General features: G+C 34.0%; 1 pseudogene; it reads left to right on the forward strand.

The window, feature by feature from the left end:
- Positions 1 to 10933: 10933 nt before the first annotated feature.
- LOC138921518 (olfactory receptor 2T8-like) overlaps positions 10934 to 23024 on the forward strand; it is a 56662-nt pseudogene continuing 44571 nt past the window's right edge.

The raw sequence follows: 23024 nt of genomic DNA on the forward strand, positions 1-23024 counted from the left end.
CACTCCACCATCTTGGGCCTGCCTCCCTGATAAATCAATTTTTTAACAAATATTTCTGATTAAATTTTAGTTTCCAATGAAATGTCTAGCAAAATTATAGTCTATTTCCACTTTATCATTTCCAAATGAATTATTTTAATAGTTTTAAAACAAGAAGCCATAAAACTTACCATCTTCAATTAGAAAATACAACTCCCAATGCAAAATGCAGGCATAACACCCAAAGATACCAGAAGCGACATTCTCTCAACCATCAATTTGTGGAAACCTGTTGAAAATGAGTATTTGTGCTCTTACTCCTTAAACACAATGTTTGGATAGAAATTTCCACTAAATGCCAGCGGGACAGTGAGCTCCAGCAGAGAAGAGACTTGGCCTCAGACAACACAGGTATGAATCTAGGGCCCACAAGTTAGCAAGGGGAAGATTTCAGAATAAGTACTTACAAATCTCATTGTGCCTCAGTTCCTACATCTGCAGAATGAGAATCATACCCATAAGAGTACTTATTCATATGGTTGGTATAATGTTGTAAATGTCTTAAAGTTTCTAATGACCTTAGAAGTTATATAGTAAATGTGAAATGTTAGCATAATTCCAAGGGATCCTCATTATTTGCAGAATTTTACTCAGTTACTTGATTTCCCTTTACCTTTGGGTAAATTCAAATTGGAGAGATGCTCAGAGATGTATTTATTTATTCTTTTCATTTAGTTTTGGAAGCATCTTTTTACATACTAAAGCTTCCTTTTTTACTACATTACAATAAGACACTTCAGGAAGGCTATACCAATATTCCTATGATAAAACTTATCAAAAGTCTACATAAATCTATAGTACTTTTGGACAAAGTTTTGCCATTAGTTATTTTTGTGAGTTTTATTAATTTATTTAACCTTCAAAATCTCAGTTCAGATTTTCTTATCTTGACAAAGAACTAATTGTTTACTTCAAATATATGTATGAATATCCTGGATTCTACATATTCAAATGTTTTACAGACTAATATTACAGTTTTTTTCCTGAAATTTCAATGGTAACATACTGAAACAATACTCACTCTTTACCCAGATTCACACAGATGCCCACAGAACCAAAGCATGATATCAGTATCATTCAAATCAGAATGTACGTATATACATGAGAAGTGCATAATGGATGTTGATATTGTTGATAATGAAGATAATAAAATAATGGAAACTAGAGTGGTTTAAATATCTATCAAATGACATACATATATTCACATATTGTGAAAATGCAAAGTAATTCTGCCCTTTCTTTACAATATAAGAGAAAAATTTTCAAAAAGCCAATGACTATGAATAATAAATGATATGAGTCCTCACATTCAGAAATTCCAATATATCTTATCACAAGAAGGTAAGGTAAAAATAATGTAAGCCAAGGCATATTTAATTGAAGCTGTGCTACATGAATACAAAGCTACACTCTTCAAACGACCAGAGACTAAAGACAGACATAATTTACATTAAAAAAGAGAATAAATTTCAAAAAACTTTAGATAAAATGAGTCATTAAAAATATTGAAAGGTTCCATAAACTCTCCTTAATAAAAGAAACAAGAAAATAATATCTGGTATCATCACTTCTATTCACATTTGCATTTCAGTTTAAATCTAACCCAAAAGCAAAAAAAGGAGAAAAATTGTACAAAGACTAGAAGTCAGTATACATTATTATTGAAGAACATAATAGTATAAATTGAAATCCTAAGCGAAATGAAAATAAATTTATGTAAAATAAGAACACATAAATCTCTTAGATAAATTTTCTAAGTCACTGACTGAACAAAAGTTTCAGAAAATTTACTTCAAAATGATAAAAAACAAGAACAAAGCACTATACTCTGGTTGAATTCATCATAAATTTTAGGAGACATTAGGGGAGAGAATCTCATAGTCACAGAGAATAGATTCAATTTTTAGAAGAAAGAAGCTCAAACCACAAAAGAAACTATTGAGAAATGCATTTTTATTAATAATTTTACCTTGTCAAAAAGCATTGCAAAGATTATGACAGGAAAGCCGTATTTACATTCCCACCACCAATGCACAAGACTTGGCTCCCTTTTCTCCACATCTTTGCCAGCATTTGTTATCTTTTATATTTTGATGCTAGCCATTCTAACCAATGTGAAGTGGTATCTCACTGTGATTTTGATTTTTATTTCAACGATGATTAGTAAACGTTGAGCACCTTTTCATATACCCATTGGCCATTTTTATCTCTTCGTTGGAACTCTGTCTATCCAAGTCCTTGATCAATGTTTTAATTGGTTTTTTTTTTTCTGCTATTGAATTGTCTGAGTTCCTTATATATTTGTATATCAATTCCTATCAGATATACGCAAACATTTTCACCCAACCTATAACCTATAGGTTGCTTATCCATTGTCTTGATTTCTTTCTTTGCTGTGAAGAAATTCTTTAGTTTGATGAAGTCATACTTGTCTATTTTGCTTTTATTGCCTAATCTTTTGGTGTGATATCCAAAAAGGCAAGTCAAGACCAATATCAAGGAGTCTTTCTCCTTATGTTTGCTTCTAGAAATCTACAGTTAAGGTCTAATATTTAAATCTTTACTCCATTTTTAGTTGATCCTTTGTATGGTGTAAGTTAAGAGTTAAATTTCATTCTTTTGCATCTGGATATCCAGTCTTCCCAACACCATATATTGAAGAAACTATCCTTTCCCCATTGTGTGTTCTTGGTGCCCTGTGGAAATTTAAGTTGACCATTTATGCTTGGATTTATTCCTGGCATCTCTACTTTGTTTTAATAGTCTATGTATCTGTTTTTATTCCAGCACCATCCTGCTTTTATTAGTATAACATTGTAATACAGTTTAAAACAGAAAATGTGACGCCTCCAACACTGTTCTTATTTCTCAATATTATTTTGGCTATTCAGGATCTTTTGTGCTTCCATATGAAGTTGAGAATTGGTATAGCCATTACAGAAAATAGTATGAAGCTTCCTCAAAAAATGAAAAATAGGATTACCAGATGGTCCTGCAATCTCTTTCTTCTGGGTACATAACCAAAGGAGAAAAATCAGCATCTCAAAGAGATAGCTGTATTGCAATGTCTATTGCAGCATTATTCCCAATAGCCAAGGTATGGAAACAAACTAAAGCCTGTTGACAAATGAAGAGATAAAGAAATTTTGAGACATATATATATATATATATATTCATCATTTAAATAGAAGGAGATCCTTCCATTTGCAACAACTGGAATAAACTTGGAGGACATTATGCTAAGTAAAGTTAACCAGACACAGAAAAGCAAAACTTAAATAATTCATGTAGATATGAAATTTTAAAAAGTTAAATACATAGAATAGTGGTTACTAGTGGTGGGAAGTTGGGGGAAATGGAGGAATGTTCGTCAAAGGGTGCAAAATTGCTGTTATGTAGGATGAATAAATCTAGATAGCTAATGCAAAGTATGATGATTATAGTCAATAATACTGTATTCAATACTGGAAACTTGCTAAAAGAGTATATTTCAGATGCTCTCAGCTCACAAAAAGTGGTAACTATAAAAAAATTTTAACTATGTGAGATGATATCTTAACTAGATAGAGTATCATAGTCACTTCACTATGTATATGTATATGTATACAAAAGCATAATTTACATCTGAAAAGTATATAATTTTTATTAAAAATTAAAAAACAAACTTAAAACAACAAATAACAGTCATAACCTAGGAGAAAATATGCAACATTTGTAATTAATAAATGATCAGCATATAAGGAATACTTACGAATAAATAGTCTCAAATCTCGGAAGAAAAATGGGTAAATGGCAAGGATAAATAGTTTAACATAAAAGAAAACATGAATTGCAATTGAGTGAGTGAAATGATATTTAACCTCATTAGAAATCCAGCAAACGAAAGTTATATGTAAAATATGATTTCCTCCATGGTCAAGAGATTAGTAAAACTGGAAGTTTGTAAATTTCAAGCTTTGGATAGGATATAAAACAATACATAATTTCATACACCTCACATAACTTGTTTACTTTTAGATGGATAAATGCTAAAATTAGAGATTCTCAATCCTGCAGATGAATCTGTGAGCACAGCTACTCACAGTGCTTTTTGTTGTCAGTTTGGAGCGTCTTATATGTGTGGTGTGTTTAGCAGCAAAGAACACTGACCATTAATGTTTCCCTCCCACTTTTATTCATTGAAGCAGCCATGGGTCCCTCAACCATTTTTGAGGACCCTCAAAGAAGTGTGCCCACACCAAAATGCAAGTTATTTCATGGGTCACTGGTCCCTTAATTACTTAATTGTTTCCCTGTCTGCGTTTTGACATCTGCTTATTTGCTGCTGGGTCCTCTTGTTTTGGACAGCTCATGTAGGTTGCCTATAGTCTGTCAACAGGTCTTAGAAGAGTATTTTTCATGTGCTTCATCTTTCCTTTCGTCTCATTCAGGCTGATTTCAGCCTTTAACACCAAGTCCTCACCATGCTTTCCCAGTTGGGTTCAGATAACGAACAGGTCAAAATGTCTTCATGTATTGCCCCCTCTGGAGTCCAGCAACTTTAACCAGGAAACCACATTCTTTGAACTTACTAATTCAATTTCCAGTGCTTTTCAGATGGTGCTTGTGGTCTATGCAGTGGTATCTCATGTTCCAAATACTTTTTCTGACACCTGAGGTGAAAGAGGGTCAGATGGTACCAGGGTCCCATATGAGGAATATGGGAAAGTGAGTTGTATGCTTTCAAGGTGTATATAATAGTTACTTACTCTCCTACCAGATTTGCTTTAAATATGATCCAATTTGAGACGTAATCATATGAATCTACTGCAAAAGTTTGATTTTCACAAAGTCAAATGCATAACGCTCACAAAAATATGAAGTAAATGAATGTCTATTCAAAGTTTGTTTAACTTATCCATGAGGGTCCAAAGAAGGTGTAAGAACTGGTGCAAAGAGCATTTGAGTTTAACAGGGATTTTTGTAGACTTCTGAGAAGGCCACACTGAGATAAACACTATTTTTTATTTTTGCTTTCTGCTTTTTGTTTTATAACATAAAAATAATTGGTCTTTGTTTGAGGTTCCTGGCACAGAACTCCTTAAAACCCTGGAATTTCCAGAGTGGAAGTGGGATAGGGCTGCTTTTGGTTCTGATGAGGAGACTCCTGGTGGGCCCCTAGATAGCTTTAGGATGGGACCTGGTTGCCAGAACACCAAGGCATGATTGGAAGTTTGGAACCTTTAGTTCCATCCCCTAACCTCTAGGGAAGAGAGAAAGACTGGAAATTTAGTTAATCACCAACAGCTATCAGCATGCCTATGTAACCAAAACCTCCATAAAACTCCTCAAAGACAGGGTTCAGAGAGCTTCTGAGCTCACAAACACATACCAGGAGGACAGTTCAACTCAACTCCACAGGGAGAGAAGCTCCTGCACTCAAGACGCTTCTGAAACTCACCCATGTACCACTTTATTTGATTGTCCATTTTTATCCTTTATAATAAGCTATAATCATTATAATAACATTGTTCTTCTTTTTGTAAGTCACTCTAGAAAATTATAGAACCCGAGGAAGGAGTCATGGGAACTCTTTGTAGCCAAGTTGCACAGAAGGGGTCCCTGAAAACCTGATACTTATGACTAGCAACTAAAGGAGGCAGTCTTGTGTGAGGGAGCCCTTAAGTCTGTGGAGTCTGCACAGACTCCAGGTAGTATCAGAATTTATTAAATTGTAGGATATCCAGCTGATGTCAGAATGTTGGAAAAGTGGTATTGGAAAAGGCACCATGCATTTGGTGTCAGGAGAAGAAATCTCCTCATTGCTTGAGCTTTTGTTTTTACCTAAGTAAAACTTGTTGATTTCTTACTTCATTACTGGACATAAATTATTTGCATCTGTATTGGACGCATTACAGATACATTGCATACATTGCATATACATTAATCTGCAATGTCACAGATTCTAGGCCCTGATTATTAGTAAATAGTAAGTCACACACAGTTGTTTTCACTCCGAGAACTAAATAATCTTTGAGCAGTCCTGTTAAGCAATGACCACGTATAACATTGACAGGACAGACTGCTCTGCCTTTGCTTATTTTCTTTTTTAGATAATATTTCATAACACTTGGGCCAGAATCAACATAAGCCCTGCTTTCAAGATACATTTTTTCCCATTGGAAACAATCGATGATGGTAACAATGAATATTGATACATGATTTACAAAGGGCCAGATGCTCTTCCAAGTAATTTACAAATATTTTATCTAATCCTTCTCATAATCCTACAGACTAAGCAATGTTACTATGCATATTTTACAGAAGAGGAACATGAAACTCACTCATAGTGCTAATCCAAGATCATGAAATGCATAAGGAATAGAAAAAGGATTTTAAAAAACACAAAATTGGAAATCAATGAGTTTAGAGGCTATCAAAGCACAGAAGACTAAGGATAGAGTCAAAACTCAACTTTAAGTGGCTTATTCAAGGTCATAGTTCTCAATGTGTAACTGACCCTCCCTTTGAGTGATTCAAATGTTCCCTAAAGTTTAAGAACCACAAATCTGAGGTGATTTAAATATAAATTCCTCTACTCTGCTATCTCAGGACACTTAAATATAGGTATGTTGCTTAAAAATGTTAACATTGTCTGCATTCTAGTAGAATGCAGAAGTTCATAGATCAAAGTGCTCTTTTAAAGACAAAATATATGCAAAATGCTGAGCATATTTGCTGGCATGTAGAAATGCTTAATAAATAAAATCTATTATTATCATCATCAAACAGAAAAAGGAATAATCTATATTTCAGGCAATTAAGGCACATGTGTTCAATACAAGGAGTGGAACTCCTGTGTTTTCCTTTGAAAAGTCCTTGCATTTGCTGTTATCCTTATAGTTCCACATCTCTTCACCTTCCCATTCAAGGTTATTTTCCCTTTAGCAAAACCTGGGTGTTTAATTAGTTCATTGCATCACTTACTCTTTAGAAACCGTTAAATCGGTATTCCCCTGACAAAAGTGACTTAACTTTGAAGGTGTCATTGCCCCAGGGGAGGTATTGTGTAGGTGTATGAAACTTTAATTGGTCATGTAGGACTTCCAAATAAGTATGGCATGAGGCCAGGAGGAGAAAGCAGTACCCTCAACACTGATGTAAGCAAACATTCGTAGTCAAGCTATTAAAAAGGTCCAGTACCATATCTATGTCTCATGGATTATGACTGTCTAATATAGAGGTAAGTCTAATTTGAGAATTATTTTTCCATTATATTATGAATTAATTTCAAATTATTCTTATTTATTAAGTGTTTGGTATTCTACATATGAATTTTGAGTTGCAGAGTAACCTTTGTAAAATTTCATCCACAAATGATACAAAATAAAAGTATCCCTCTTGTCTACATTTATTCTGAAGATATAAATTGTGGACTGGTCCACCCAGAACCAGCAGGATAATAAATGTTCTTGAATAAGCACTCAATTTATTCAAGTTACTGAGTTCATATTAGTGGAGTTTTTCAATGAACAGTGTGGCTGTTTCAAGAAATTAACCATCTTTTATCAATATCTTCTGGACCTAGAGGCACTTTCTTTGTTGAGGGCACAGTGGCAGAAGGAATAGAAAAGGAGATTGTCGAAGGAAAATCCAAGAGTTCATAACAATGATCTCTACTAGATCTTATAAGTCAGTGCAAATATGGAGAAGGAGAGTAATCAATGTCTCTAGCAGCTTCAGAAAGGGAGTGATGTGGGCATTAATAGACAGAATTCCTCAGATATTTTCTAAACAAAGGGCCTAGACTAAATCAGAAAAAATCTCAGGGCAAGATATTTTGTTACTTTAAAAATAATGAAGAAGGGGCTGGCCTGGTGGTGCAGGGGCTGCTTCTCAGCGGCCCATGGTTCACTGGTTTGTATCCCGGGTGTGGATGTGGCACGGCTTGGCAAAAAGCCATGCTGTGGTAGGCGTCCCACATATAAAGTAGAGGAAGATGGGCACGGATGTTAGTTCTGGGCAAGTCTTCCTCAGCAAAAAAAGAGGAGGATGGGCAGTAGTTAGCTCAGGGCAAATCTTCCTCCAAAAAAAAAAAGTGAAGAAAAGTTTCCTTTTCTTTCTCTGAAGGATGTGTACATGTATATCCGGAAAACTATCCATAACCTATTCCTGGAGTGGGAATAGCTGTCTCACCTCAGGAAAATATATATGTATATTTTAAAAAAATGTTTCATTCAATTTCAGTCCCATTATTTAATAGCCTAACATTAATTTGGTCCACAATTGGACTAAAGAAGAAATTCGTATAAGCATCTGTCCATATTCTCATAATTTGCTGAGTTAATGGACTTTTAATTAAAAGTGAAATGTTTCACTTAGCAAGTAAATGCATTTATATATCCATAATGCCAATACATTCTTTATTAAAAATGCCTTGTTTGATATTTAGTGAAAAAGATGAAGCAGCATAAGTTCTATATACACAAAATTAAGTAATACATTTAAATTGATCTTTCCATTAAATTACCTACTATATGTTGAAAAGCCTAATTTACTAAAATATCATACATCACAATTTTTTCACAACAGAGCAGGATATTATAGAGGTGCTTTTTTACTACATTTTCATTTTGAAGAGTCATGGTTCCAATTTCTTTGTTATTTATTCAGACACACATTCATGTGTGTGTATGTGTGTGAGTGTGCATGTGTGTATATCTCATCTATTTCACCTTCACATTTCCAGATCATTCAGTCAAATGATCAAACTGGCATTTTGTGCTATGACTTTCTAGCTATTGCTTACGTGGGGAAAAAAATAGCAACCAATGACATAGACTGACAAATTAAATTGAAATTAACAATTTTGTTTCAATGTGCAAAATTAAGGGAAATTATTTCAAAATTCATTCCTCCACAAAATATCCAATTTATCTGTTAAGAAGTTTTGTAACTTAAAACATATAAACAAAACAAGGTTAAGTAACTGTCTCCTCATGACATGTATAGAAAATGAAAGAAATAATTCTTAACCCAGGACTTCTGTATCCCAAGTCCGGAGATCTTTATCCATATACCCTAACATCAACAAGATTAGTCTGAGGGCAGTTAAAAGTTATAATGGAGGTAGAGACAGCTGCAGGCAAGGAACCAGGGTCTGTGGCAATAAGAGGAGAAAGATATTTTAAGCAGTATATGAAACAAGGGGCTGCATATACTAGATAGACAGTAGTGAAAATCACCAAGGCTCAGCAAGACCTCGATTAGGTAGGCTGTTTATTTGTCTAGTATCAGTGGTTAAACAAGTCATCTCAAAGATGCTGCTGTTACTGTTTGTTGTTATGTCCATTCAAATGTGAATGCTCAGATGGTGAAGGTAGCAATTTAATGAGCCATTAGCACTGACTTTCCACAGGTCCCTTAAAGAGACCGCCTGTGTGTGAGATGGCTGTGCAAGAGCTGGGCTCTGTCTGCTATCTGATTTTTATAGAATTAAAGTATTCACAAAATCAAACCCTTCAGGTTATAAAGCATCATCGCTATCTCTGTCTCTGCAGTATTCAATTACCAGACAACAGACTCAGAGATTATTATGTCTCTAAAGCATTGCATGAAATATTTTTGGGCTGTCCATATCATAAATAAAGAAGTCTGCAAATCCATCCATAAAAAAGTGGCAAATTTGTGCATTTTTCTGCTAATAAAAGAGAATTGGCTTCTTGTGTGTATGTGCTCTTCTGCTCTTTACGAATTTACAAGTTTTGCTCTTAGTATGCAGTTTTAAAAATGGCAAACACTGAAAAAATCTTACTTATGTTCAGTGTATAACAGCTCTCAACCTAGAAACGCTTCCTAATAAAGCCATGCCCATTTTTGTGGGCTCAGTCATTTTGCTTGTGTCTCCTAAGAAAATAGATCTGTTTTGTTAAATATTAAACAGCTATCCTCAGAAGATAAGCCAAATATCTAATTTAGGTATTTTTAAAAATTTTTTCTTTTAAGATATATTTATACTTTACCTGTGACTAATCATTATGTTCCATGGTAATAAGATTGTTTTAAAATTGTTTCCTTTTCTTTTTAATCACCTTACTCATCATCATAGCTATTGCTATTCCCTCCAAGCATTTATTGACATCAAAGATCCTCTCATGCTTTCCTTCCATACTCATCTTATCCTTGCAAGTCTCCATGGCAGTATATCGTGCGGTGAATTGATATGTATGGCATGACTCCAAGTCCTAATAAGCTGGGGAAAGAAATCTGCATTTTATTCCAAGTGTGGTAGGAATACACCGAAGATTTCAGAAAAGAGAGTGAACTACAATACCTACATTTTAAAAATCAGGCAAATAAAAATAGTTATTTAATGAGAGGTAGTAAGAATATTTTCATTTTATTGGGGACATTATCCTCCTTCAGTGGGGAAATTTTGTTTTACTGATACTCATCTGTTCCCTTCTGTGGTCCTTGCAGCCCATAGTGAAACAACTTTATTTTCTTGTTTATTAAAAATGTAACTAATTTGAGTGTGTTAAAATTTCCAAAATTTGCAAAAAAATCATCTACGACTCAAACAAATATAAATGACAAACTTTTAAATGTGTTTATTTTCTCAACTTAAATTTTGTTTCAGTACACATAATGAAAGCACAATAATAATTATTAAACAATATAAAATTGGCCAAAGTAACTATTTATAATTTTATAGCCCTTGACAATCTTTTTACTTCCGATCCATTTTGGTCTATTATCTCAATCAACCAATATGTCATTATGTGAAATATATAGACTAACCTTATTTAAAATATTAAAAGTTGAGTTAAAGAAAAGTGGGATGATAGGTCAAGAAGAGCCATATTAACTGAAGGGTAGGTCTTTGAATCAGAACCCTGGATTCCATATCCAGCACATGACCAGAAGTTATGAAGTTAGACTAACATTGTTAGATGATGAAAGTCTCTTCCTTCTCTATTTTTCCATTGAAAGAATCAAACCAGAAGAAATCATGGAGAACAGAAACGCAACATCAGACTTCATTCTTCTAGGACTCTTTAAACACACAAGACCCCACCTCTTTCTCTTCATGGTGGTGCTGACAATGGCCATTGCTTCTTTTATGGGCAATTCCCTCATGCTTCTCCTGATTTACTGGGACCTGCAGCTCCACACACCCATGTACTTCCTACTGAGCCAAATCTCCCTCATGGATGTTGATGCAGGGTCAGTGAGCCGAGGAGTTGAAGGAAAGATTTCTTGGACTCTCAAGATCTGGCAGTAGTGCTCTTTTTATTTAGAGAATAGTGTGGAATAGCATGGGGACAGGACCCATGGGCAGTCAGAGCTTCTGCTGCTGCATGGGGAGAGGACCCATGGGCAGTCAGAGCTGCTGCCTGGGGACAGGACCCATGGGCAGTCAGAGCTGATGCATGGTGACAGGGCCCATGGGCAGGAGGAGCTGCTGATGCTGCCATGAGTTGAGGGTTAGGGATAAATTTATAAGGCATGAGTATGTGACTTATTTTTACTGGAAAAAGAAAAGATGATGTAAAAAGTCATTAAATGATTTCAGTGCAGATAGGGTATGGTTATTGTGTGGTCATATATCTTTTAGATACGAATCTGGCCATAGAGATAGGCATGTAGGTGAGGATGAACCAGGCTTCTCTCCCTGGGGCAGCCCTAATTCATACCATAAAAAAATCCACCCGGTCCTATAGTTTGGCATGTAGGCCAGGTCACCTTGGGCTTCTCTAGCTGGGACAGCCTTAATCCACATCAGATGTGATGCTGGTTGCCACCATTGTGCCCAAAATGGCTGCTGACTACTTGACTGACAAGAAGTCCATCTCCCTTGCTGGCTGTGGTTTGCAGATCTTTGTTTCAATCATACTGGATGGTGGTGAGAGTTTCCTTTTAGCAACAATGTCTTATGACCTCCATGTGGCTGTTTGCCATCCACTGCAATACCCTGTCTTCATTAGCCAGGAATTATGAGTGAGAATGATTTTGGGGTCTTGGCTCCTGGGGGCAGCTGATGGGCTCATGCAGGCTGCTGCTACCCTGAGCTTCCCATTTTGCAGTGCACGTGACAGCGATCATTTCTTCGGTGAGGCCCCCATGCTGGTGTGTTTGGCTTGTGCTGACACATCTGTCTTTGAGTATATCATGTACATCTGATGTGTGTTAATGCGCCTGGTCCCCTTATCTCTCATCCTGACCTCCTATAGTCTCATCCTCGTAGCTGTTCTCTAGATGTGTTCTAGAGAAGCCCACAAGAAGGCTTTTGCCATATGCTCCTCACATTTGGCTGTGGTGGGACTCTTCTATGGAGCTGCCATTTTCACCTACATGAGACCCAAATCCTACAGGTCAGCTAACCACGGTAAGGTCGTGTCAGCATTCTACACTATCTTCACCCCTGTGCTTAACCCCTTCATCTACAGTCTGAGGAACAGTGAGGTCAAGGGAGCCTTGAAAAGGTGCTGGGAAAGGTGCAAATTTAAAATGTCAGCAAACTTAGTCTCACTATTGAAGATTATACAATGCTAAATGAGTTTAATTTCCTGAAGTCATTAACATTTAAACATATTGTAATTCTCTCTCCTTCAGTAATGCATGAAGGGAAAGTTAAATTCATTGATCAGTATAATAGGAAGTTGTCAATAATTACCTGAGACTACCATACTGAGAGATACTAATTCTTGAGCAGTTACTATTTGCTATGCTCCACACTGAGCCATTTTTGTACGTTATTTTGTATCCTATTGACAACTGTATGATATATATATCATATATCATATATATGATATATATATATGAAACTTAAGTTGTTTCCTGGTGTTTGCTATTTTGAATAATCCTGCAATGGACGTGCAGATATCTCTTTGAGATTCTGATTTCATTTTATTCGGACATATACCCATAAGTTGAGTTCTTAGATCATATGGTAGTTCTATTTTTAATTATTTGAGAAATCACCATAGAGTTTTCCATAGCGGCTTTACTAATCTACATTACCAAAAACAGTGCACAAGGCTCTCTTTTCTTCACACCCTCAGCAACACTTGTAATCTCTTGTCTTTTTGATGATTGTCATTCTAACAGATGTGAGGTGGTACAACCATTGTGGTTTTGATACGAATTTCCATGGTGATTAGTAACACTAAACATCTTCTCATGCATTTTTTTTGTCCTTTGTATGTCTTTTTTGGAAAATATCTATCCAGGTCCTTGTCCATTTTTTCAATCAGGTTATTTGTATTTTTGCTATTAAATTATAGGAGTTTCATATGCATTTTGGATATTAACCTCTCATCAGATATTTAGAAATTTTTTTTAGTATATTGCCTTTTCATTTTGTTGATTATTTTATTGTGAAGAAGGTTTTTAGTTTGATGTCATCCTACTTGTTGATTTTTGCTCTTTTTGCTTGTGCTTTTTGTTTCCTGTCCAAAAATATCAGTGTCAAAACCAATGTCAATGCCTTCTAAGACCCTGTTTTCTGAGGATTTTGTGGTTTCAGGTGTTACATTAAAGTCTTTCATCCATTTCCAGCTAATTTTTGTGAGTGGTGTAGGATAGATGTCAAATTTTTTTTAATTTTGTGTGAATATCCAGGATTTCAAATGCTGTTTATTGAAGAGAAAATCCTTTTCTCATTAGGCATTCTTGGCTCGCTTGTCAAATATTAGTAAACCATACATGCCTGGGTCTATATCTGGGCTCTCAACTCTGTTCCATTGTTGTATACATTTATTTTTATGACAGAACCATCTAGTTTTGATTAGCATAGCTTTGTAATACAGTTTGAAATCAGAAAGTGATTTCTGATGCTTCCAGTTGTTATTTTTTCTCGACTGCTTTGAATATTCAGCAACTTTTGTGATCCCATACAAATTTGGGGATATTTTTTCTATTTCTGTGAAAAATGCTATTGGAATTTTTATAGAGTCTGCATTGAATATATAGATGTCTTTGGATGGTACTGATGTTTTAACAATGTTAACTCACTGAACAATGAATATGGGATGTCTTTCTTTTTTTTGCGTCTTCTTTCAAAATTGTTCATATACTTTATAGTATATAGACTTTCCCCCTCCTTACTTAAATTTATTCATAAATATATTCTTGATGGTATTATAAATAGGATTGGTTTTTTATATCTTTTTCATATATTTTAGTGTTAATGTCTAGAAATAAAATTGATTTTCTTGTGTTGATTGATTTTGCATCCAATAGCTTTACTAATTTAATTTACTGTAAGAATTTTTTGGTTGAGTCTTTAGGATTTTCCCAAAGAAAATTATGCTATCTCCAAACAGAAAAAAAGTTTACTTTAACTTTCTGATTTCGTTGTATTTCTTTCTTTTTCTTAACTAATTGATCTCACTAAGACTTCCAGTACTATGTTGAATTGGAGAGATGAAGATGTGCATCTTTTAGTGGTTCAAGATTTTAGATGAAAAGATCTCAAACTTTCACTATTGGATATGATGTTAATCATGGACTTTATATGTATGACCTTTATTATATTTAGGTGTATTATTTCTTTACACTATTAGTTGAGAACTTTTATTATAAAAGAAGGTTAGTACTTTTCAAATAATTTTTCTGTATCTACTGAGAGGAGAATAAAATTTTTACCTTTTATTTTACAAATGCAGTGTATGACATTTATTGATTTGCATACGTTGAACCATTTGTGTATCCCAGAGACAAGTGCCACATGATAGTAATGTACAATCCTTTAAGGGTGCTACTAAATTCAGCTTGCTGGTATTTTGCTGAGAACTTTTGCATCTATATTTATCAAAGTTATTGGATTGTATCTTTAAATATTTTAGTGTCTTTATCTGGCTTTGGTGTCAGAGTAGTGCATGCTTAGTAAAATAAATTTGGGAGTGTTCTGTCCTTGAAATTTTTGGAAAATTTTAAGAAGGATTGGTGTTAATTCTTCTTTAATTGTTAGGTAGAACTCACCAGATATACAATCGGATTGGCCTTTTCTTTTTTGTGATGTTTGATCACAGCTTCTAGCTCCTTACTCATTATCGGTCTGTTTAGATCTATGTCTTTATCATTCTGTCTTGTAGGTGTACATTTCTAGGAATTTATCCGTTTCTTCTATGTTATCCAATTTGTTGGCATATAATTGTTTATATTAGTTTCTTACGATCTTTGTGTTTCACTGGCATCATTTGTAATGTTCTCTCTTCTAATTATTTTTATTTAGGTCCTATAGGTTTTTTTCTGGTGTTGTTAATTCAGCTAAAGTTTTGTCACTTCTAATAATTTTAAAAAACTCCTACTTTTATTCATATTTTCAATTGTTTCCCTATTTTCTATTTCATAAATTTCTGCTCTAGTTTTTGATATTTCCTTCCTTTGGCTAACTTTGGGCTAAGATTGTTCTTCTTTTTCTAGTTCCTCGAGTTGTAATGTTATGTTGTTTGTTTGATATCTTTTCTTATGTTTTTGTTTATAGCTTTAAACTTGCCTCTTGGTATTGCTTTTGCTGCAATCCATAAATTTTGTTAAGCTGTGTTTGCATTTTTTCCAAGATATTTTTTATGATTTTCATTCCTTCTTTGATTTTTTAGATGTCTAAGAATGAGTTGTTTACTTTCCATATATTTGTAAATTTCTTACTTTCCCGCTTTTATTGATTTGTAACTTCATACTATTGTGGTTGGAAAAGATGCTTAATATAATTTCTGTCTTCTTGATTTTGATGAGATATGTTTTTTGGTCTATTGTTTGATTTATTCTGGAGAATGTTTTGAGTGTACTTGTGAAAAATGTATGTTCTGCTGCAATTGGATGAAATGTTCTGTATAAGCCTTTTAGATCAATTGTCTGAAGTGTTGTTCAAATCTTTTATTTCCTTATTGATTTTCTATCAGGATGGTCTATCCATTGATGAGGGTGGGATATTAAAATCTTGTAATATTATTATATTGCTGATTATTTCTCCATTTTGTTTTGTTTGTTTTGTTAGTGTTTGCTTTGTATGTTTATATATTTATGTATTTAAATTCTCAAATTGGAGGAATAAATATTTATAATTGTTATATCTTCTTGATGAATTCACCTCCTTATTGTTGTATAATGACCTTATTTATCTTTTTGGTAATCTTTAGCTTAACATCTAATTGGTCTGAAATATGTATAGCTACACTTCTTCTACTTTGCTTACCATTCACTTGGAATACCTATTTGCATCCATACCCTTTCAATCTTTGTGCACCCTTAAAGCTAAAGTGAGTCTCTTGTACACAGCATATCATTTAATTTTGTTTTATTTATACATTCAGGCATTTTATTTATCTATTTATTTTTGAGGAAGATTAGACCTGAGCTAACCTCTGCCAACAATCCTCCTCTTTTTGCTGAGGAAGATTCGCCATGAGCTAACATCTGTGTCCATCTTCCTCTACTTTGTATATGGGATGCCTGACATAGCATGGTTTGACAAGTGGTACGTAGGTCTGCCCCTGGGATCTGAACCAGCAAACCCCAGGCTGCTGAAGTGGAGTGCATGAACTTAACAGCTATGGCACCAAGTGGGCCCTGAATTCTTTTTTTTTTAATTGGAGAATTTAATTTATTTATGATTAAAGTAACTATTGATAGGTAAGGACTTACTATTGCCATTTTGTTAGTTGTTTTCTGACTATTTTGGATTTCTTTTGTTTCTCTCTTGCTGTCTTCCTTCAAGATTTGATAAAATTTTGTAGTATAATTCTTTGATTACTTAACCTTAATCTTTTGTGCTTCTACTAAAGATTTTTGCTTGTGTTTGCTATAAGCTTACATAAAATATCTAATAACATCCTATTTTAAGCTAATAACAACTCAACACTGATAGTATATAGCAACATCATATTTTTTCTTATCCCGCTTTCAAATTTCAGATTATTAATGTCATAATTATATTTTTTAATATTGTGCATTAACTAAGAATTTATTGCAGTTTTAGTTATTTTGAGTACATTTGCTTTTTAACTGTTAAATCAGAGTTGAAAAGGATTTATAAACCACCATTACAATATTACAGAATGTGAATTTGACTATATAATTAACTTTACTGGTGAGTTTTACACATTCATTTGGTTTTCTGTTGATTAGAGGCTTTTAATTTTATTTTGAAGAACTCTCTTGATCATTTCTTCTAAGGCAGGTCAGTTGATGACGAACTCCCTCAGCTTTAGTTCTTTTGGAAGTGTCTTTACATGTCCTTCATTTCTGAAGGATAGCTTTGACAGGTATTATCCTTTGTTGACATTTTTTCTTTCAACATTTTGAGTATATCATCACAGTTTTTCCTGAGCTACAAGATTTCTGCTAAGAAAATTCTGATAGTGTTATGGAGGATCCATAAGACTCCATTGACTTTGAAGTCATTCTTTGTTGCTGCTTTCAAAATACTCTGCCTTTGAGTGTTGATAATTTAATTATAAAATATCTTGGTATAGCCCATATTTGATTAAACGTATTTGATGACCTGTAATCTTCATGAACCTGAATGTCCGTTTCTCTCCCCAAGTTTGGAAATTTTACATTCATTATTGCTTTCAATAGATTTCATATCCCTTTCTCTCTCCCTCTTCTCCTTCTGAAATTCCCATAATGTGTATATTGTTTTGCTGGAAAAGTTCATATAAGTTCTATAGGCTTTCTTTTCTCTGTTTCATTCCTTTTTCTCTCTTTGCTTCCATGATTGTGCAATTTTAAATGACTTCTTCTGAGTTCACTATTTTCTTTTTCCTTCTTGTTCAAGTATGTTATTGAAGCTCTTTATTGAATTTTCCAGCTCAGTCATTGTATTCTTCAGCTTTAGAATTTATTTTTTGATGGTTTACATTTCTTTGTTGAAGTTCTCATTTTATTAATGCATTGTTTTTCTAATTTTGTTTAGTTGTCTATCTGTGAGCTCTTGTATATCACTGAACTCCATTAAAGGATTAATCTGATTCTTCATCAGACAATTCATAGATCTCAGTTTCTTTAGGATCACTTATTGAAGATATAATGGTTTCCTTTGTGAGTGTCATGTTTACCAGATTCTTTCTGATACTTCTATTCTTGAATTGGTACCTACATATTTGAGTAAGTGTTCTCTTCCATACTTTACAGATTTAGTTTGGCAGAAGATTTTATCATTAAGCTCATTTTGGAGTCATAGATAGTGTTTCTGGTAGCATGTTCAGGTTTGTGGTATGTGCTGCTGAGGACCCTCATTTGGCAAAGCCTCTGCCTGTACTCTGAGATCAGGGGAGGGACTGCTGGCTAGGCTCCATGTTCAAGCAGGGCTACTGACTGTGCTTCCTGTTGAGATAGGTCTGTAGACTGTGCTCCAAAGTCAGATGGGGCCACAAGCTAGACTCTCAATCACCTCTGGTCAGTTGGAGTAGTAGCCTGTGTTTTAAAGCAAGGTGCTACTTCTGGTTGGACTCTGTGATTAGGCATGACTGCAAGCTGGGGACCCAACACAAGCAGAACTGACTGAGATCCTGGCCACTACCTGCAGAAATGTAGTCTGTTAATATCTGTATGCTTGTTGCGGTAAGCCATCTACTCTCTATCAAATTGCTTGTGGTCCAACCCTGCTGATTCTCCGGTGATCTCCATGAAGGAAGACACAAGTGGGCTTTCTAAAAAGTGTTCCAGAACTCTGTAAAAGCTGGATGTCCACTTGTGGCTCTCGCCTTCCCAGTGGAGAAACTGTAGGCCTAGGGTAACTCTCAGGTGCTGTGCTGGCCTGGGAGGAGGAGAAAATTAGTACAAGTGAAAGTCCTCTTCCGACCAATTTCGTGTGGTCATTCTCTGTCTCTATGGTTCAAGGATTTTCTTTAACCTCACCCCCAGGGTCTGGGACATTCACAAAGATATTTTTCTGTGGATAGTTGGCAGATGGTCTTTTGGTGATGGGGAATGAATTCAGGAACCACTTATTCAACAATTTTGTTGATGGCCTCCGGGAGAAATTTTAGAATCTGCTTGTATTTTCACATTCAAAATTGCTGAGATTTTTAAATTAAGATTACAGTAGATCTTTACATAAGTTTAGGGAAAAATAACAGCTTAACAGTTTCTGAATTTTTTGCTTCTCTTATTACAATTTTGTGTTGAAATATTTTTGTTTGAATCACATACAGTTGCAAAAATAGTACAAAGATTTCCTGTGTATCCTTCACTCAGCTTTTCCCAATGATTAGACAGTGCATTATCAAAACCAGGAAAGGGGTCAGCCTCATGACTAAGTGGCTAAGTTCACACGCTCTGCTTCAGGAGTCCAGCGTTTCACCAGTTTGGGTCCTGGGCACAGATTTAGCACTTCTCATCAAACCATGCTGAGGTGTTGTCACACATAGCAGATATAGAAGGACCTACAACTAGAATATACAACTGTGTATGGGAGGGCATTGGGGAAATGAACAAAAGGAGAAAAAAATGAAAGATTGGCAAGAGATGTTAGCTAAGTGATAATCTTTAAAACAAAACAGTAAAATGATTTTGGTAGAATACTATTGACACAGGTGCAGACCTCATTCAAATATGGTCAGTTTTTATATACATGTGTGTGAGTGTAAGTATAGACTTTTATGAAATTTTCCTACATGTAGATTTATGTAAACATCATTACAATTTTGATACATAACGTTTCATTTTCACCAAGAAATACTGGAATTTTGAAAAGGAATAAATTGAATCTGTAAATTGGCTTGGGTAGTATGATCATTTTAATAATAATAATTCTGACAATTTTTCTTAATTTCTTTTTAGATACTTCATTATTAGTGTGTAGAAACACAAAAGGTTTTATGCATATTTATTTTGTATCATGCAACTTTATTGAATTAATTTATTAGTTTTTTATGAAGTCAGGGTATATACATATATATATATACATACATATATATATAACATATATATATGTTACATCATCTACTAATTGTGACAGTTTTATGTTACATCATCTACTAATTGTGACAGTTTTGCTTCTTTTGTATTTTGGATAATTTTATTTCTTTTTTATTGCCTAATTGCTCTGGCTTGGACTTCCACCACTACATTGAATAAAGGTGGTGAAAGTAGGCATCCTTGCCTTGTTCTTCATCTTTCAGGAAAAGCCTTTTGTTTCCCATGGGTGAGTATGATGTTAACTGTGAGCTTGTCACATAAGGCTTTTATTATGCTAAGATAAGTTTCCTCTATACTCACTTTGTTTAGAGTTTTTATCACAATTGGATGTTGAATTTTCTCAAATGCTTTTTCTTCATCTATTGAGAAAACCATATTATTTGTATCCCTTATTTTGTCAATATGGTATATCACATTGACTGATTGGCAGGTGTTGAAACATGTTTCAATTTTTTTGAATAAATCCCGCTTGATTTTTGTGTATTATCCTTTTAAGCTATTGTTGAATTTGGTTTCCTAGCATTTTGTTGAGGATTTTTGCAACTATGTGTATCAGAGATAATGGCCTGTATTTGTCTTTTCTTGTGGCATCTTTATGTCATTTTTCTATCAGAATAATGCTGGCTATGTAAAATGAGTTTGCAACAGTTTACGCCTCTTCTATTTTTTGGAGGAGTTTGAAAAGTATCGGTATTCTTCTTTCAATGTTTGCTGGAACTCACCAATGAAGCCATCTTGTTCTGGACATTTCTTTTTTGCAAGGATTTTGATTACTGATTCAATCTCCTTACTAGTAACTGATCTGTTCATATTTTCTATTTCTTCATGATTCAATCTTGGTAGGTTGTATGTTTCTAGGAATTTATCCATTTTTTCCTAGATTGTCCAATTTGTTGACATATAATTGTTCATAGTAATTTCTTATGATCCTTTGTATTTCTGTGGTATCATTTGTCACACCTCTTCTTTCATTCGTGATTTTATTTGTTTGAGTCATCTCTTTTTGGATACATCTAAGTAAAGATTTGTCAATTTTCTTTATGTTTTCATAGAAACATCTTTTAGTTTCATTAGTTCTCACTCTTGTCATTTTAATCTCTGTTTCATTAATTTCTGCAATAAACTTTATTTTCTTCCTTCTACTAACTTTGTGTTTCATTTGTCCTTTTTTTCTAGTTACTTGACGTATAAAATTAGCTTATTAGTTTGAGGCTTTTCTTGTTTCTTAAGGCAGGTGTTTATTCTTGTGAATTTCCCTCTTAGAACTGCTTTTGCTGCATCTCATATGTTTTGGTATGTTATGTTTCCATTTTCATTCGTCTCAAGGTATTTTTTGATTTCTTTTTTGAGTTTTTAATTTGACTCATTTGTTGAGTAGTGTGTTCTTTAATCTATACATTTGTATTTTTTTCAGTTTTCTTTGTGTAATTGATTTCTGATTACATACAATTGTAGTAAAAAAAGATGCTTGATGTGATTGCAATCCTCTTACATTTATTAAAACTTGCTTTGTTGTCTAACATATGATCTACCCTTGAGAATGTTCTGTGTGTGCTTGAGAAAAACGCGTGCTCCATTGCTTTTGGATGAAACATTCCATGTATAGCAAAAATTAATATTCTCATTTCTAACCACAGCACAAGACTTTGAGGAAAATGCAAGTTTCATCATCATTTTATTAACAGAAACTTTAGATATTTGCTATTTAAGATATATATATATCATTTTTTATGTTTTCAAGCATATTGGGGCAAAGACTACTATTTTTCAATTCCATATCCATTCTCCACATTTAATTATCTAAAAGAATCTCTATGTATGTAGAATAGAAATGTACAAAACTTGAAAAAAAATCCTTATTCTTTTTTTCAAGTAAATAAAGATCAGTTTAGTCTCTTGAGCAGTTTTAAAAAGTCACAACATAGCTGGTATTTATCTTTTGTCCCTCCTTACCTTTTCTTTGTTCTTATGCAAAATAAAGGGATGACAACTTTGACTACAGCAGCCATGTTGAATCATAAGAGAAAAAACAATAAAATTGGAGACATAATTCAGTCCTGGCATCTCTGAGCCAGTAAATCTTTGGTAGCAAAAGAGTAATTTTAGAATTGTATTAGATGGAACCAGAGCTAGCCACAAACTGGATAGACCTTGTTTTTCCTTAGCATTGCTCTATAGCTCGTGGTTATCAAATTTTAAGGAAACTGTTATAAAATGTATTTATTGATATATACCTTGCTTTTATTGCTTGCTTTGGTGCTATGACTATACCAAAATTAAGTGGCAAACCATTGAATAATCAGGTCTACTTCTTAGGAGAGACTTCATCAATCTTTCAAAGAGTCACTTTGTAAATTTGAACCTGATCATGAGGAAATCTTTTTTTGCTATTTCTCTGATATTTGATAAACATTTTTATATTTTTCCCTTTCCTCCAAATCTCCCAGAATATTGACACACTTGATAACATTGATAAATGACCAAGGTTAATCATCACAGACAAAATATTTTCTGGTATTGTCCTAAATTATGAGAGTCAACTGTTTGTTCAAGTAAAGATATATATTCAGAGAGGAGATACTACAGTCAAATATTATTTGTCCAATAAAACGGGTACAGTGGCTATTTTATATCAAAGCTGATGATAAAAATATCTGTGTAAATTCCCTAAGTATGACTTGCATATGTGAAATATCAAACAGTTGTAGAAATGTTTTCTGTTGTAAAAATGAAAAGTGTCTTGAGAAAAAGTATGACAAACTCTTAGTACCAACTGTAACTTATTCTTATTCATAGGGTGAGAGGTATACCCAGATGTGAAAGTTGTGTGTGTGTGGTAGGGACTTTACTCAGCTCCTGGTGCAAAAGACTTGAAATAGTAGTCACTTAAGCTTTACAAAGTTTTGTTTATCTCTCAGTTAAGAGAAATTCAGTGAACATCCCTGTGACACAATGTTTGATGCACATTATCAATTTCGTAGTCAATTTCTCCTTCTCTGCTTTTCTAACTCTAGCATATACCTTTCATCCTACACTTGTTTTAGGTCACCAAATGGCCACTACAACTTCTGCCATTT

The sequence above is a fragment of the Equus caballus genome, chromosome 30 (genome assembly GCF_041296265.1).
Source record: "Equus caballus isolate H_3958 breed thoroughbred chromosome 30, TB-T2T, whole genome shotgun sequence".
NCBI lineage: Eukaryota > Metazoa > Chordata > Mammalia > Perissodactyla > Equidae > Equus > Equus caballus.